Genomic DNA, 15,846 nt, shown 5'->3' on the forward strand with positions numbered 1-15,846 from the left:
TGCATGAGAACAGAGGAGATGGGGAAGGAAAATAGAAAAGATGGGATTCAGGGTGCAGAGAAGGCAGAAGATGGGAAAGGGAGTTGGGAACAGAAAAGGAAACAAGAAAAAAACATGAAATTAACACAGTGCCATTCAATTACTCAGCTGTTCTCCCTGCAGCAACAGTCTAGAGCCTGCCCAGAATGGGGCTTTGCTTCTAATTCCTTCTTGTTCCAGTGGAGTTCTTTTCATTATTCCTCTACCAAGCTTCCAGCTAACTGTGTCCTCCAACTCCTTCCCCAGTAGTCCCTTTACTTCTTCCAAGGGCTCCGCCCCGTGCCCCACGCCTGCCTGCACTCCCAGGCCTCGGACTCTTCTGGGCATCATTTCCAACTTGCTCACTCTCACTTGACTCTAGTTGATATTGGGAATCATGGAAGAGAAGACCTCCCTTCCTTCTCAGCCCTGCAGCCCTCCCCATCCCTACTCTGCGCTGGAGCCATCAGCATAAGCAGGAGGCACCAGTGATACAAAAAAGAACGAGCCCTCAACTCAAAGGCAGAAGAAGAAGCCTGTTTATCTGGAAGGGGAACAGAATTGTTTTGCACTAGTTCAGCCTCTGGGGACCAGGAGGAAGAGTGGAAAGATGGGCAGGGAAGAAGGGGCACATCTTCCTTAGGAACCATCCTTAGTGCTCCAGCCTGTCCTCCCTCCAGGCCTGGCACTGCTCCTGGGGCAGAATCGATAAAACTGGGCAGAGAGACCCCGAGATAGGAACACCCTCTACTAGCTGAACACTCAGACTTTCACTCTTACCACGAGAAACCATTAGTTATTCATTTGTCTTCTAGAACTCAGCGTAAAGCCTCCCTCTTGGAAGAGCTGCTGCACTTAGGGGCAGGGTGACAAGGAGGGAAGGGGAAGAAAGGGAGGCCCAGGGGCCTGGATCGGCAGCCTGTTCCTAAGGTTTGGGGGAAAGCCCCCTACCACCTCCAGGTAACTCGCTTTCAATCTGCACATCTCTGATTTAAGCCTTTAGGGCCTGTGCTGTCTGCACCAGCAGCCGCAGTAACGCACTAGTCCAGATATGTTGGGTAGTTATTTCAAGCACGGTGAGTAGGGACTCAACAAGCTCAGCGTTCAGGACGGTGAGAATTTTCTATTAAAGGAAGCTGAATGTTACAGTGGGCTTGAAAAGGTTAACATGACGCGTCAGACTGACGGTTGCAAAATGTATCATCACCAACCATAAAGCACGGAGCCCACTCTAAACACATCTCTACGGACGGGCACGGTACTGCCGTTGGGCTTAGATCAAGAAGGACAGAAGGTGGGAGATGGAAAGAGACAGAAGAAGAAATACACATGGTTCTGGTTCCTTTTTTTTTCCGTTTAACTTTCCTGGTCCCTTTAAGTGCACAGACCCCACTCTCCTGGTGCTATCTTCCCTGAAGTGTCATCTAGAGAAGGGTGTCATGGGATGGGAATACCTCAAGTCTGAAGAGTGCTTTTACCGTGTGTAACGTACCTTCACATACATTATCCATTCCACCTCTACCTCTTGTATCAAGAAATTTAAGCTCAGAAATGTCAAGATCAGTGGTTGGAACATTGAGTGTGCGTAACAATCACACTCAACGGGAGGCTATTGAAAATGCAGATACTCTCGCTGAGCCCTCCTTTGCCCCGGCCCCCAATTACAGATTAGGATTCAGGAGGCCTGGGTTAGGGTCCAGAAATGCATATTTTTAACAAGGAAACTCCCCTCCCCCTGAAACTCACGATTCTGAAAAGGGGGTCCTTGGGATACTGTTTGAGAAACACTGCTAGATGGCTTCCCACAGTCACCCAGCTAGGCTTGGACCCAGACCTCGACTACAAATCCCATGTTCCTTAAACCACACACCACAGGGCAAATTACATATTTTCAGGTATGTTTGTGGTTGGAGAGGGTGGGAGCCACGTGGAGAGAAGAAGACATCAGTGGCTTGAGCTACTGCGCCTCTCAGTTTGCTTTAGGAGACCTCCATCAGGTCTCTTAAGCTTTTTGGATTGCAATCCTTTTTTTTTTTTTTTGGCTGTGTTGGGTCTTCGTTGCTGTGCGTGGGCTTTCTCTAGTTGCGGCGAATGGGGGCTACTCTTCGTTGTAGTGCGTGGGCTTCTCATTGAGGTGGCTTCTCTTGTTGCCGAGCACAGGCTCTTGGCGCATGGGCTTCAGAAGTTGTGGGGGTTTTTTTGGCTCTAGAGCGCAGACTCAGTAGTTGTGGCGCAGGGGCTTATTTGCTCCGTGGCATGTGGGATCTTCCCGGGCCAGGGCTCGAACCTGTGTCCCCTGCATTGGCAGGCGGATTCTTAACCACTGTGCCACCAGGGAAGCTCTGGATTGCAATTCTTGATGAGTCTACACTACATATGAAAAACTGTATCACTGAAACACAAATTGCACTCTGATATTCTGTTTAACTTTTTTCTCAATCGCTGGTGGCATCCCACTAAGCTGATTCCGCTTTCTACGAATGGACCATCTGTAGGGTGCTAGGCTAGATGACCACGAAATTTCCTTAACTCTGAGAAGCTCTGTTGCTGAGCTGTTATGCCTCCGTGGAGGTCTCCTCTGTGCCACCCTCAGGTACTCAGGTTCTTTCCCAGGACCAAAGGTGCACAGGGCCCGAGATGTAACCTGCAGCCTTTTCAGGGCCGGATGTGGCCCTCCGCAGACTGCGGAGGCGAAGCAGAGAGGGCCTGAGGTTCTGGCTGCAAAGAGCCCGGCGGGTTCCCAGACACAAGGTTCCCCACCCTCTGGGGCAAGGTACAGCCAGACCCAGCCATGGGCAGGTAGGGGGCCAGGGTTGGTTGGGGTAGGACAGCATAGAGCCAGGCTGTGTGCTTGTACAATTCAAAGATCCAGGTCCTGGAGAGCAGCCTGGAAACACCACGAGGTGCTGCTGTCAGGCTGCCCCATCCAGAGACACAGGAGGAAGTGGAAGATGACGGATGGGCATTTCTGTGGTGCTCAAGCTCTAGATCCAGCCAAACCCATTATGAGTCAAATAAAGGGTGGATGTCCCGGTTCCTCACCTCAAGGGCTTGGTCATAGAGGTTACTACTCGGGGTCCCCACCCAATGGCAATAAGGGAATTCCAAAGAGTGGCAGTCGAGGGGATTAGGAGAAATGGATGAGGCAATGGTCAGGCATGGCTGCCCGCCGAACAATCCCTTATCCTCTCCCCAGAGCAACGGGGAAGTTATAGGGTACACGGGGGACTTGGGCTTCACACTTGAGAAACACTGCTGCAGAGAGCCCACAATAGAAACAGTACTGGGAAGTTCTAAGAGTCCCTGCTGCTAGGGGAAGGGTCACGGGCAGAGGGGCCAAGAGATCTTTGAGGAATCTTGGCACACTTGAGGCTTTTCCTAGCAATCCTCAGAGTAATTCATTCAGGCTTCGCGCTTTACGTCTTCTGGACTGCGATGCGTCCCACCACCTACTGAACGTTAATTACACAGAATGTGCCCCTCATTAACCAATAAACCCAAATCCCTCACAAATCCTGAACTAGCAGTTGCATAGAAAAGTACACGTGTTTCTCTTTTCTTTCTGTCCGATTCTGGCGTGTGTCTCACAGAGCCCCAGGACCATTATTTTCTCCCCTTCCTCTCCCCATTTCCAAAGGACCAGTGGGTGTGTCCCCACCCTCACGGCTTCTCACGGCCTTTGTAGTGAGTGGCACCTTCAGAAGTTCCCACCTCCCTCCCTGAGCTAACTCTCTGGTCCCAGGAACTTAAATAGGTTTATCCAAACAGCCTGTCGTAGAAAATGCTGCAAAGAACATTTCTTGCTTTCACCTAATTCTTTTCTTCTCCATAGCCGTTTAAGAACTGTTTTCATGTCCTCCTTTGCAAATCTTTAGGTTTTAATTGAATGTTTCTTGGCATATTCATTTTCTAATTTTCCCTTTTAGGCCTGCAGATTATTTTTCACATCTGGCTTCATTTTCAACACTCCCTGGGCAGAGATGTGACCCCTTTTGTGCTTTCCCAACAAAAAAAGCTGCCGCATATTACCTGTCTCTCAGCTGTTCCCGTGCTTGACTAACTAACCACGGAGACATGGATGGAGCTGGAAAGCCACTGCCCATTTACCCTCTTTGCCTCCCTGCCGGGCTTGTCTTTTGGCCACTGGACCCCTCCCTGTAGAGCCGTTCACAGCTGAGGCAGCACAGAAGCCCCTCCAGCTTAACACTTTCTCTCTCTGTCTCGCAATGGCTATCTCTCCCGCATACTGACTTAAAGATGGGTCAATTGCTTGAATAGCTGCTTCCTCCTGCTTTCCCCTAACCAGCCTCCACTCCTACCTCTCTGATGCATCTTTCCTCCCCTCCCCTTACCCCATCCTCCCATTTCATGGCTCTAAACTTCGACTACTGTCATAACTTCCTCAGGACCCCTGGCCCCTCTTTCCTGCTTTGACTACCTGCTCTCCCCCCTGCTGCCAGCCATCTGTCCGCAAATCCTGTGTTATCTCGGCCTCACCCTTCTTCACCTGCAGGCTTCACTCTGTAGATCTGTCATCAGGCAACTTGCTGACTTTCCCGGCACTTCAGATGCCCCGCTCTCCACTGAGCTGAGTTACGTTCGCCCTCAAAGAAGACAAAGCTACTACGATCAGGTCCTCTCTCTAAGGATTTCTCAAGAGAAAAGCAAGCCTTGTGGTGTAGACCCTTTTTACCGACTGAAACGTAAGCACTTGACTTTTCTCTCCATTAGCAGAGTCCCTGATTTCTCTAAGATGACCCCTCAGTAGCCTATTTTCTGTCTTTTCACGATGTACGTTGGGTCTTTTCTATAAGCTCGTTGGTTATTCTCTCAATGAACAACATTCCCATTTGAGGGGTGTGCTTAGCCCCATCTCTCACCACCACAGAGGTCAGAGGTGACTCGGGCACCAGGAAGGGCTATCATGCCCTGTTCAAAACTCCGAGGCCGCATCGTGGTTTTGGATGGATACTTAACTTCCAAACATTGATCCTATTCCAGATTCTAAGATCAAGCTTATTCCTGCCAGAGAAATGTTGGGAGCCTTGACCTGATAGCACAGACTCAGCACGGGGCCAGGTGTGTTGGAGTCTTTTCTGATTGTACCCCAGTTTCTGTAATCTCCCATCTTTCTCCCTTCACAGTGACCCCCAGCCCCCAGTGAGTCTCAGTCTGGCCTTGGCATGAGTCTTTGGGTGAGGCCTGCTAACCTCTTTGATGCTAATTGCCACTTGGATCTCCTCCCATTGCCCCTGAGTCATCATCTGATTCTTTCGCTTCCTTTCCCAGTCTCCCTCCTTTCTGGGTCCAGCCTTTCTTGGTGGAGCCTGTTCCCCTCTTGCCCAGTCCCTGGGTGACATCGTCCTCCACCCTCTGCGAGGCTTCCCAGAGGGCAGCTTAAGGAGCACCTGTCCCTCAAGTTCCTCCCACTCCTCAGTGACAGTCGTGTGGCCCTCTTTCCAGCGTGCACAATGCTATACGCCAGAGGAGGCTTCATAACCACCCCTGGTTCTTGCTCATATTCGCCAGAAACTATTGCTTTCATGTAGGTCCATTTTTGCTCGGTTACTATTTGGAGATTAACTGAACCTCCTTCTTGTATAAACAGTGTGAGCTAGATCACCCCTGTGAGCTTCCCCGTGTTACAGAGGAAGAACATGATTACTCCCTGCGGGGTTTCCAGTGACATTCAGAAACACAGGACTGTACCCCTCCCCACTCTTGTCATTTCAGGCCCTCAGCTTCTGTGTGCTGTGGTAACCTGATTCTCCCAAGGCAGCACAGCCTAGTGGTAAGGCACATACTCTGGAGCCCCTCACCAGCTGTGTGACCAGGGGCAAGTTATTTAACCTCTTGGTCTCAGTTTGCTCATCTGTAGCATGGGGATAGATCACAGTACCTAGTTCATAGGTTGCTATGAGGATTAAATGAGATGCTTTACAGTATCAAATGAGATAATACTTTTAAAGCACTTAGGACAGTGCCTTGAGCAGAGTTAGCTCTCTAAATGTTTAAAAATAAATTCCAGAGGTATTAATTATTTAAATTTGAAGGGAAAGTTAGGAGTAGAGAAGAAATGGAAAAGATAAATCAATTTGATGGTACATTTGCCTGAATATAGACTGTACCAGATGTATATATGTATTAATTATGTCATAAATTATTATGTAAATGAATATTTTTTCCCCTTTCAAAAATCTTAATGGAGTCTTGCCCTAACCCTGGCCAACTAGAAGAACTGACCCTAGCTGTCTAGGGAAGGTGACACGGACACCTTTAAGCATTCCCCAAGTCAGCACGTGCTTTTCCTGTTAAAAACAAGGGAATGGTGGGACCCCAGACCCCTTTATGAAAAATGAGGATTCACCACCTCCTTTCCATTCTGCACTGCTTTCCATGAACCTTCCATCTGAAGAAGCTCTCCTTTCCTATGGATCTAACTGGGCACAGTACCTGCCACCTGACTCTACTGCTAGCTGTGATCATCAGCTCCTGACACAGCCTCGCCAAGCACTAGGATCTGATGCTCCGACAGATAGGGAATCATGCTCAGGAGTGCCCATCAGGTAAGTCAGACTTCCTCTCCTGGCTGCCTGGGCTCCGACTCCCACATCTAATTCTTCTGCGACGCTTAGGCAGTGCCAGGCATAGAGTTCTGTGAACTAATGTCTACATGTGAATGGCAATGCAGGAGGCCAGGGCTGGCCCAGAAAAATGTGAGGTTGGAAGGTGTCTACTTGCTGCAGTTGAAAGGACACAGAGAAGGCCTGCCAACTCCTGTTCAAAACTGTCGTTCTCTCCCCCAACACCCGCTATGCCTGCTGCCAATACCTGGAATCCCACCATCAGAGATTAATCTCATTTCATTAAGTAATACCCTTTCCACAAAACGCCTCAAAGCAGAGTGTGTTTATGACTCCCTTCCAAGTAAAATGATGAGAAGCAGTATACGGGTAGCAGGCTGTGGTACTCATATGGCTTTAAGCATGAAGATGTTCATAACAGCATTTTTCAATGAGAAAAACTTCACAGCTATAACATTGAAAAGCCCCTAAAACTAGAATATAAAAATCTAACAGGAAGGAAATGGTCACGTTATTATGATACGTCCACTAGGTGAATGCTTAATTGTGCAGCCGTTAGATATTTATAAAGCTTTATAATAGCTTACAAACTGCTTATCACATACAAAGTAAAAAAGAAAAAAGGACAGGACGTAAAGTTGCTTATACAACTATGTAAAGAACATCAACAACTTATTCTATTCATAGGAAACTAACAAGAAGGAAATTCATCAAAATGTTAAGTTTGGGTTGGGACCTTCAAGATGGCGGAAGAGTAAGATGTGGAGATCACCTTCCTCCCCACAAATACATCAGAAATACATCTACATATGGAACAACTCCTACAGAACACCTACTGAACGCCGGCAGAAGACCTCAGACTTCCCAAAAGGCAAAAAACTCCCCATGTACCTGGGTAGGGCAAAAGAAAAAAGAAAGAACAGAGACAAAAGGATAGGGACCTGCACCAGTGGGAGGGAGCTGTGAAGGAGGAAAGGTTTCCAAACACTAGGAAGCCCCTTCGCGGGCAGAGACGGCGGGTGGCGGAGGGGGAAAGCTTCGGGGCCGCAGAGGAGAGCGCAGCAACAGGGGTGCGGAGGGCAAAGCGGAGAGATTCCTGCACAAAGGATCGGTGCCGACCAGCACTCACCAGCCCGAGAGGCTTGTCTGCTCACCTGCCAGGGCGGGTGGGGGCTGGGAGTTGAGGCTCGGGCTTCGGGGGTCAGATCCCAGGGAAAGGACTGGGGTTGGCCGTGTGAACACAGTCTGAAGGGGGCTAGTGCACCACAGCTAGCTGGGAGGGAGTCCGGGGAAAAGTCTGGACCTGCCGAAGAGACCATTGTTTCGGGGTGCGCGAGGAGAGGGGATTCAGAGCACTGCCTAAACGAGCTCCAGAGACAGGCGCGAGCCACGGCTATCAGTGTGGACCCCAGAGACGGGCAGGAGACACTAAGGCTGCTGCTGCCGCCACCAAGAAGCCTGTGTGCAAGCACAGGTCACTATCCACACCTGCCCTGCCAGTAGCCTGTGCAGCCCGCCGCTGCCAGGGTCCCGTGACCCAGGGACAACTTCCACGGGAGAATGCACGGCACGCCTCAGGCTGGTGCAATGTCACGCTGGGCTCTGCCGCCGCAGGCTCCCCGCGCCCTGAGTGAGCCAGAGCCCCCGAATCAGCTGCTCCTTTAACCCCGTCCTGTCTGAGTGAAGAACAGACGCACTCAGCCGACCTACACGCAGAGGCTGGGCCAAATCCAAAGCTGAACCCCGGGAGCTGTGCGAACAAAGAAGAGAAAGGGAAATCTCTCCCAGCAGCCTCAGGAGCAGCGGATTAAATCTCCACAGTCAACTTGATGTACCCTGCATCTGTGGAATACATGAATAGACAACGAACCATCCCAAATTGAGGAGGTGGACTCTGGGAGCAATGATATGTATATATTTTTCCTTTTTCTCTTTTTGTGAGTGTGTATGTGTATGTTTCTCTGTGAGATTTTGTCTGTATAGCTTTTTTTACCATTTGTCCTAGGGTTCTGTCTGTATTTTTGTTTTGTTTTCTTTTTTGTGTTTTTGGTTTGGTTGCTCTCTTCTTTCTTTCTTTTTTTTATTAATTTTTTTATTTTTAATAATTAGTTTTTATTTTAATAACTTTATTTCCTTCCTTCCTTCCTTTTTCTTTCTTTCTTTCCTTTCTTTCTTTCTTCCTTCCTTCTTTCCTTCCTTCCTTCCTTTCTTTCTTTCTTTCCTTCTTTCCTTCCTTCCTTCCTTCCTCCCTTCCTCCCTTCCTCCCTTTCTCCCTCCCTCTCTCTCTCTCTCTCTCTCTCTCTCTCTCTTTCTCTCTTTTCTCTTTCTCTCTTTCTTTCTTTTCTCCCTTTTCTTCTGAGCCATGTGGCTGACAGGGTCCTGGTGCTCCGGCTGGGTGTTAAGCCTGTGCCTCTGAGGTGGGAGAGCCACGTTCAGGACACTGGTCCACCAGAGACCTCCCGGATCCACATAATATCAAACAGCGGAAGTTCTCCCAGAGATCTCCATCTCAACGCTAATACCCAGCTCCACTCAACAACCAGCAAGCTACAGTGCTGGACACCTTCTGCCAAACAACTAGCAAGACAGGAAAGCAACCCCACCCATTAGCAGAGAGGCTGCCTAAAATCATAAAAAAGTCACAGACACCCCAAAACACACCACCAGACGTGGTCCTGCCCACCAGAAAGACAAGATCCAGCCTCATCCACCAGAACACAGGCACTAGTCCCCTCCACCAGGAAGCCTACACAACCCACTGAACCAACCTTAGCCACTGGGGGTAGACACCAAAAACAATGGGAACTACGAACCCGCAGCCTGCAAAAAGGAGACCCCAAACACAGTAACTTACGCAAAATGAGAAGACAAACACACAGCAGATGAAGGAGCAAGGTAAAAAGCCACCAGACCAAACAAATGAAGAGGAAATAGGCAGTCTACCTGAGAAAGAATTCAGAGCAATGATAGTAAAAATGATCCAAAATCTTGGAAATAGAATGGAGAAAATACAAGAAACATTTAACAAGGACCTAGAAGAACTAAAGAGCAAACAAACAGTGATGAACAACCAATAAATGAAATTAAAAATTCTCTAGAAGGAATCAATAGCCCAATAACTGAGGCAGAAGAATGGATAAGTGACCTGGAAGATAAAATAGTGGAAATAACTACTGCAGAGCAGAATAAAGAAAAAAGAATGAAAAGAATTGAGGACAGTCTCAGAGACCCCTGGGACAACATTAAACACACCAACATTCAAATTATAGGGGTCCCAGAAGAAGAAGAGAAAAAGAAAGGGACTGAGAAAATATTTGAAGAGATTATAGTTGAAAACTTCCCTAACATGGGAAAGGAAATAGTTAATCAACTCCAGGAAGCTCATAGAGTCCCATACAGGATAAATCCAAGGAGAAACATGCCAAGACACATATTAATCAAACTATCAAAAATTAAATAAAAGAAAAAATACTAAAAGCAGCAAGCGAAAAACAACAAATAACATACAAGGGAATCCCCATAAGGTTAACAGCTGATCTTCCAGCAGAAACTCTGCAAGCCAGAAGGGAGTGGCAGGACATATTTACAGTGATGAAAAGGAAAAACCTACAACCAAGATTACTCTACCCAGCAAGGATCTCATTCAGATTCGATGGAGAAATTAAAACATTTACAGACAAGCAAAAGCTAAGAGAATTCAGAACCACCAAACCAGCTTTACAACAAATGCTAAAGGAACTTCTCTAGGCAGAAAACATAAAAGAAGGAAAAGACCTACAATAAAAAACCCAAAACAATTAAGAAAATGGTAATAGGAACATACATATTGATAATTACCTTAAATGTAAATGGATTAAATGCTCCAACCAAAAGACATAGACTGGCTGAATGGATACAAACACAAGACTCATATATACGCTGTCTACAAGAGACCCACTTCAGACCTAGGGACACATACAGACTGAAAGTGAGGGGATGGAAAAAGATATTCCATGCAAATGGAAATCAAAAGAAAACTGGAGTAGCAATTCTCATATCAGACAAAATAGACATTAAAATAAAGACTATTACAAGAGACAAAGAAGGACACTACATAATGATCAAGGGATCATTCCAAGAAGAAGATATTTCAATTGTAAATATTTATGCACCCAACATAGGAGCACCTCAATACATAAGGCAAATGCTAACAGCCATGAAAGGGGAAATCTACAGTAACAGAATCATAGTAGGGGACTTTAACACCCCACTTTCACCAATGGACAGATCATATAAAATGAAAATAAATAAGGAAACACAAGCTTTAAACGATACATTAAACAAGATGGACTTAATTGATATTTATAGGACATTCCATCCAAAAACAACAGAATACACTTTCTTCTCAAGTGCTCATGGAACATTCTCCAGGATAGATCATATCTTGGGTCACAAATCAAGCCTTGGTAAATTTAAGAAAACTGAAATCATATCAAGTATCTTTTCCAACCACAACATTATGAGACTAGATATCAATTACAGGAAAAAAAAAACTGTAAAAAATACAAACACATGGAGGCTAAACAATATACTACTAAATAAGCAAGAGATCACAGAAGAAATCAAAGAGGAAATCAAAAAATACTTAGAAACAAATGACAATGAAAACAAGATGATCCAAAACCTATGGGATGCAGCAAAAGTAGTTCTAAGAGGGAAGTTTATAGCAATACAATCCTACCTCAAGAAATAAGAAACATCTCAAATAAACAACCTAACCTTACACCTAAAGCAATTAGAAAAAGAACAAAAAACCCCCGAAGTTAGCAGAAGGAAAGAAATCATAAAGATCAGATCAGAAATAAATGAAAAAGAAGTGAAGGAAACAATAGCAAAGATTAATAAAACTAAAAGCTGGTTCTTTGAGAAGATAAACAAAATTGATAAACCATTAGCCCGACTCATCAAGACGAATAGGGAGAAGACAAATCAATAGAATTAGAAATGAAAAAGGAGAAGTAACAACTGACACTGCAGAAATACAAAGGATCATGAGAGATTACTACAAGCAACTATATGCCAATAAAATGAACAAGCTGGAAGAAATGGACAAATGCTTAGAAAAGCACAACCTTCCGAGACTGAACCAGGAAGAAATAGAAAATATAAACAGAGCAATCACAAGCACTGAAATTGAGACTGTGATTAAAAATCTTCCAACAAACAAAAGCTCAGGACCAGATGGCTTCATAGGAGAATTCTATCAAACATTTAGAGAAGAGTTAACACCTATCCTTCTCAAACTCTTCCAAAATATAGCAGAGGGAGGAACACTCCCAAACTCATTCTAAGAGGCCACCATCACCCTGATACCAAAACCAGACAAAGATGTCACAAAGAAAGAAAACTACAGGCCAATATCACTGATGAACATAGATGCAAAAATCCTCAACAAAATACTAGCAGACAGAATTCAACAGCACATTAAAAGGATCATACACCATGATCAAGTGGGATTTATCCCAGGGATGCAAGGATTCTTCAATATACGCAAATCAATCAATGTGATACACCATATTAACAAATTGAAGGATAAAAACCATATGATCATCTCAAGAGATGCAGAAAAAGCTTTTGACAAAATTCAACATCAACTTATGATAAAAACTCTCCAGAAAGTGGGCATAGAGGGAACTTACCTCAACATAATAAAGGCCATATATGTCAAACCCACAGCCAACATCGTTCTCAATGGTGAAAAACTGAAACCATTTCCACTAAGATCAGGAACAAGACAAAGTTGCTCACTCTCACCACTATTATTCAACATAGTTTTGGAAGTTTTAGCCACAGTAATCAGAGAAGAAAAAGAAATAAAAGGAATCCAAGTCAGAAAAGAAGAAGTAAAGCTGTCACTGTTTGCAGATGACATGATACTATACATAGAGAATCCTAAAGATGCCACCAGAAAACTACTAGAACTAATCAATGAATTTGGTAAAGTAGCAGGATACAAAATTAATGCACAGAAATCTCTTGCATTCCTATACACTAATGATGAAAATCTGAAACAGAAATTAAGGAAACACTCCCATTTACCATTGCAACAAAAAGAGTAAAATACCTAGGAATAAACCTACCTAAAGAGACAAAAGACCTGTATGCAGAAAACTATAAGACACTGATGAAAGAAATTAAAAATGATACCAACAGATGGAGAGATATACTATGTTCTTGGATTGGAAGAATCAGTATTGTGAAAATGACTATAGTACCCAAAGCAATCTACAGATTCAATGTAATCCGTATCAAATTACCAGTTGCATTTTTTACAGAACTAGAACAAAAAATCTTAAAATTTGTATGGAGACACAAAAGACTCCGAATAGCCAAAGCAGTTGTGAGGGAAAAAAATGGAGCTGGAGGAATCAGACTCCCTGACTTCAGACTATACTACAAAGCTACAGTAATCAAGACAATATGGTACTGGCACAAAAACAGAAATATAGATCAATGGAACAGGACAGAAAGCCCAGAGATAAACCTACGCACCTACAGTCAACTAATCTATGACAAAGGAGGCAAGGATATACAATGGAGAAAAGACAGCCTCTTCAAGAAGTGGTGCTGGGAAAATCGGACAGCTACATGTAAAAGAATGAAATTAGAACATTCCCTAACACCATACGGTAAAATAAACTCAAATGGATTAAAGACCTAAATGTAAGGCCAGACACTATCAAACTCTTAGAGGAAAACATATTCAGAACACTCTATGATATAAATCACAGCAAGATCCTTTTTGACCTACCTCCTAGAGAAATGGAAATAAAAACAAAAATAAACAAATGGGACCTAATGAAACTTAAAAGCTTTTGCACAGCAAAGGAAACCATAAACAAGATGAAAAGACAACCCTCAGAATGGGAGAAAATATTTGCAAACGAATCAACTGAAAAAGGATTAATCTCCAAAATTTACAAGCTGCTCATGGAGCTCAATATCAAAAAACCAAACAACCCAATCCAAAAATGGGCAGAAGACCTAAACAGACATTTCTCCAAAGAAGATATACAGATTGCCAACAAACACATGAAAGAATGCTCAACATCACTAATCATTAGAGAAATGCAAATCAAAACTACAATGAGGTATCACCTCACACCAGTCAGAATGGCCATCTTCAAAAAATCTACAAACAATAAATGCTGGAGAGGGTGTGGAGAAAAGGGAACCCTCTTGCACTGTTGGTGGGAATGTAAATTGATACAGCCACTATGGAGAACAGTATGGAGGTTCCTTAAAAAACTAAAAATAGAACTACCATACGACCCAGCAATCCCACTTACTGGGCATATACCCTGAGAAAACCATAATTCAAAGAGAGTCATATACCACAATGTTCATTGCAGCTCTATTTACAAGAGCCATGACATGGAAGCAACCTAAGTGCCCATCGACAGATGAATGGGTAAAGATGTGGCACATATATCCAATGGAATATTACTCGGCCATAAAAAGAAACGGAAGTGAGTTATTTGTAGTGAGGTGGATGGACCTAGAATCTGTCACACAGAGTGAAATAAGTCAGAAAGAGAAAAAAAATACCATATGCTAACACATATATGGAATATAAATGAAAAAAAAATGGGTATGAAGAACCTAGGGGCAAGACAGGAATAAAGACCCAGATGTAGAGAATGGACTTGAGGACACGGGGAGGGGAAAGGGTGAGCTGGGATGAAGTGAGAGAGTGGCAAGGACTTATATATACTACCAAATGTAAGAGAGATAGCTAGTGGGAAGCAGCCGCATAGCACAGGGAGATCAGCTCGGTGCTTTGTGACCACCTGGATGGGTGGGATAGGGAGGGTGGGAGGGAGGGAGACGCCAGAGAGAGGAGATATGGGGATATATGTATATGTATAGCTGATTCACTTTGTTATAGAGCAGAAACTAATGCACCATTGTGAAGCAATTATACTCCAATGAAGATGTTAAAAAAATAAATTAAAAAAAAAAGATTGGCTTTGTTGGATGGGGAACTCTCCGTAATTTTCCCCTCCTTTCTAATTTCCAGTATTACCCAATATTTCCTACCCAGAAGTTACTTTATAATGAAAGTAACAATAACAACCTGTAAGACAAGTTAACAGCGTAATGGGAGAAAAACAAACAAAACAAATATTCCAAGGAGGTATAATACTTTTCAGGGAAAAAAGGGATCATGGATGGATGGATAGTTCCCAGTTTTGCTCCAGCACCACCACATGAGGGGAAAGTGGAAAGTTGCTGCTGATGCCTCAGTGTAGCGCTTCAGAATCTGTCCCTGTAAACCTTTGTCTCTGTACTCCTGTGAAAACCAGATGACCTCTCCTGAAACCAAGTCCCTTTACTGGAGTTTAGTGCTCTGGTTTTATCTTGAGTTAAATTTTTGAGACAGAGGTGTGAAGTCATGTCTGGGCATTGAGGAATACTGCTGTGGAGCTCTGGGCCATCGTCAATTTGCACGTCCATAGCCCATGGAACCGCCAGGTCCAAATGAGTCTGCAGCTGATGAGTTGCTTTATCTTTGTTCACTGGAGCTGGGGCTGCAGCTGAGGAGCTGTTTGGTTTAGTTGTTTCCCATGGTGCTGAGATGGAGGGCAGAACCACAGAGGGGCACAGACGGGGCCTGTTGTCAGTGTCAGTCTCATGAACTGCACAGTCATTAACAGCGGGAAGTATGCAGGGGCAGGATTCAGGAGGCCTTGGTGCTAGTGTGACACTGGGAAAATCCCTTCCCCTCTCCACACCTGAATTTCCTCATTCTTAAGATGAGGAGATTGGACTTCAGGGCCCCTTGCTTTCTACGAATGGAGCAGTTTCTACATTTACTCTTTAACACACAGCCCTATTTAATTTTCTTGAGCGCCTATCATTACTGCGTTGTCCTGTTCGTTAACTCATTGGTTGTTACATCACACATCAGAATGTAAGATTCAGGAAGGGGTGCAAGATCCAGGAGCATTCTCTATCTTGCTTACAGTTGCATCTCCTGAGTCTAGAGGGATGCCTGGCACACGGGAGCTGATCAATAAATACCTCTTGAATGCACGAGTGAATAAACATAGCTGAGACGTCTAGTTACAACGCCTGAGAGGTCTCTCTCATTGGCTACCCACCTATTCCTGTCACTGTCTTCCAACCCCACAGTTTACGTTCTGGGACCCTTTTCAAAAAAATTATCTTGCCCTTTAATTATTTGGCCATATCTCCACTAATT

The 15,846-nt window shown here is 44.7% G+C and overlaps 1 protein-coding gene across 16 annotated transcripts in view; it reads right to left on the bottom strand.

The window, feature by feature from the left end:
* KALRN (kalirin RhoGEF kinase) overlaps positions 1 to 15,846 on the bottom strand; it is a 642,647-nt gene that overhangs the window by 132,156 nt on the left and 494,645 nt on the right. The gene's annotated exons all lie outside the window — the stretch shown is intronic.

The sequence above is a fragment of the Stenella coeruleoalba genome, assembly GCF_951394435.1.
Source record: "Stenella coeruleoalba genome assembly, chromosome: 5".
Classification (NCBI taxonomy): domain Eukaryota; kingdom Metazoa; phylum Chordata; class Mammalia; order Artiodactyla; family Delphinidae; genus Stenella; species Stenella coeruleoalba.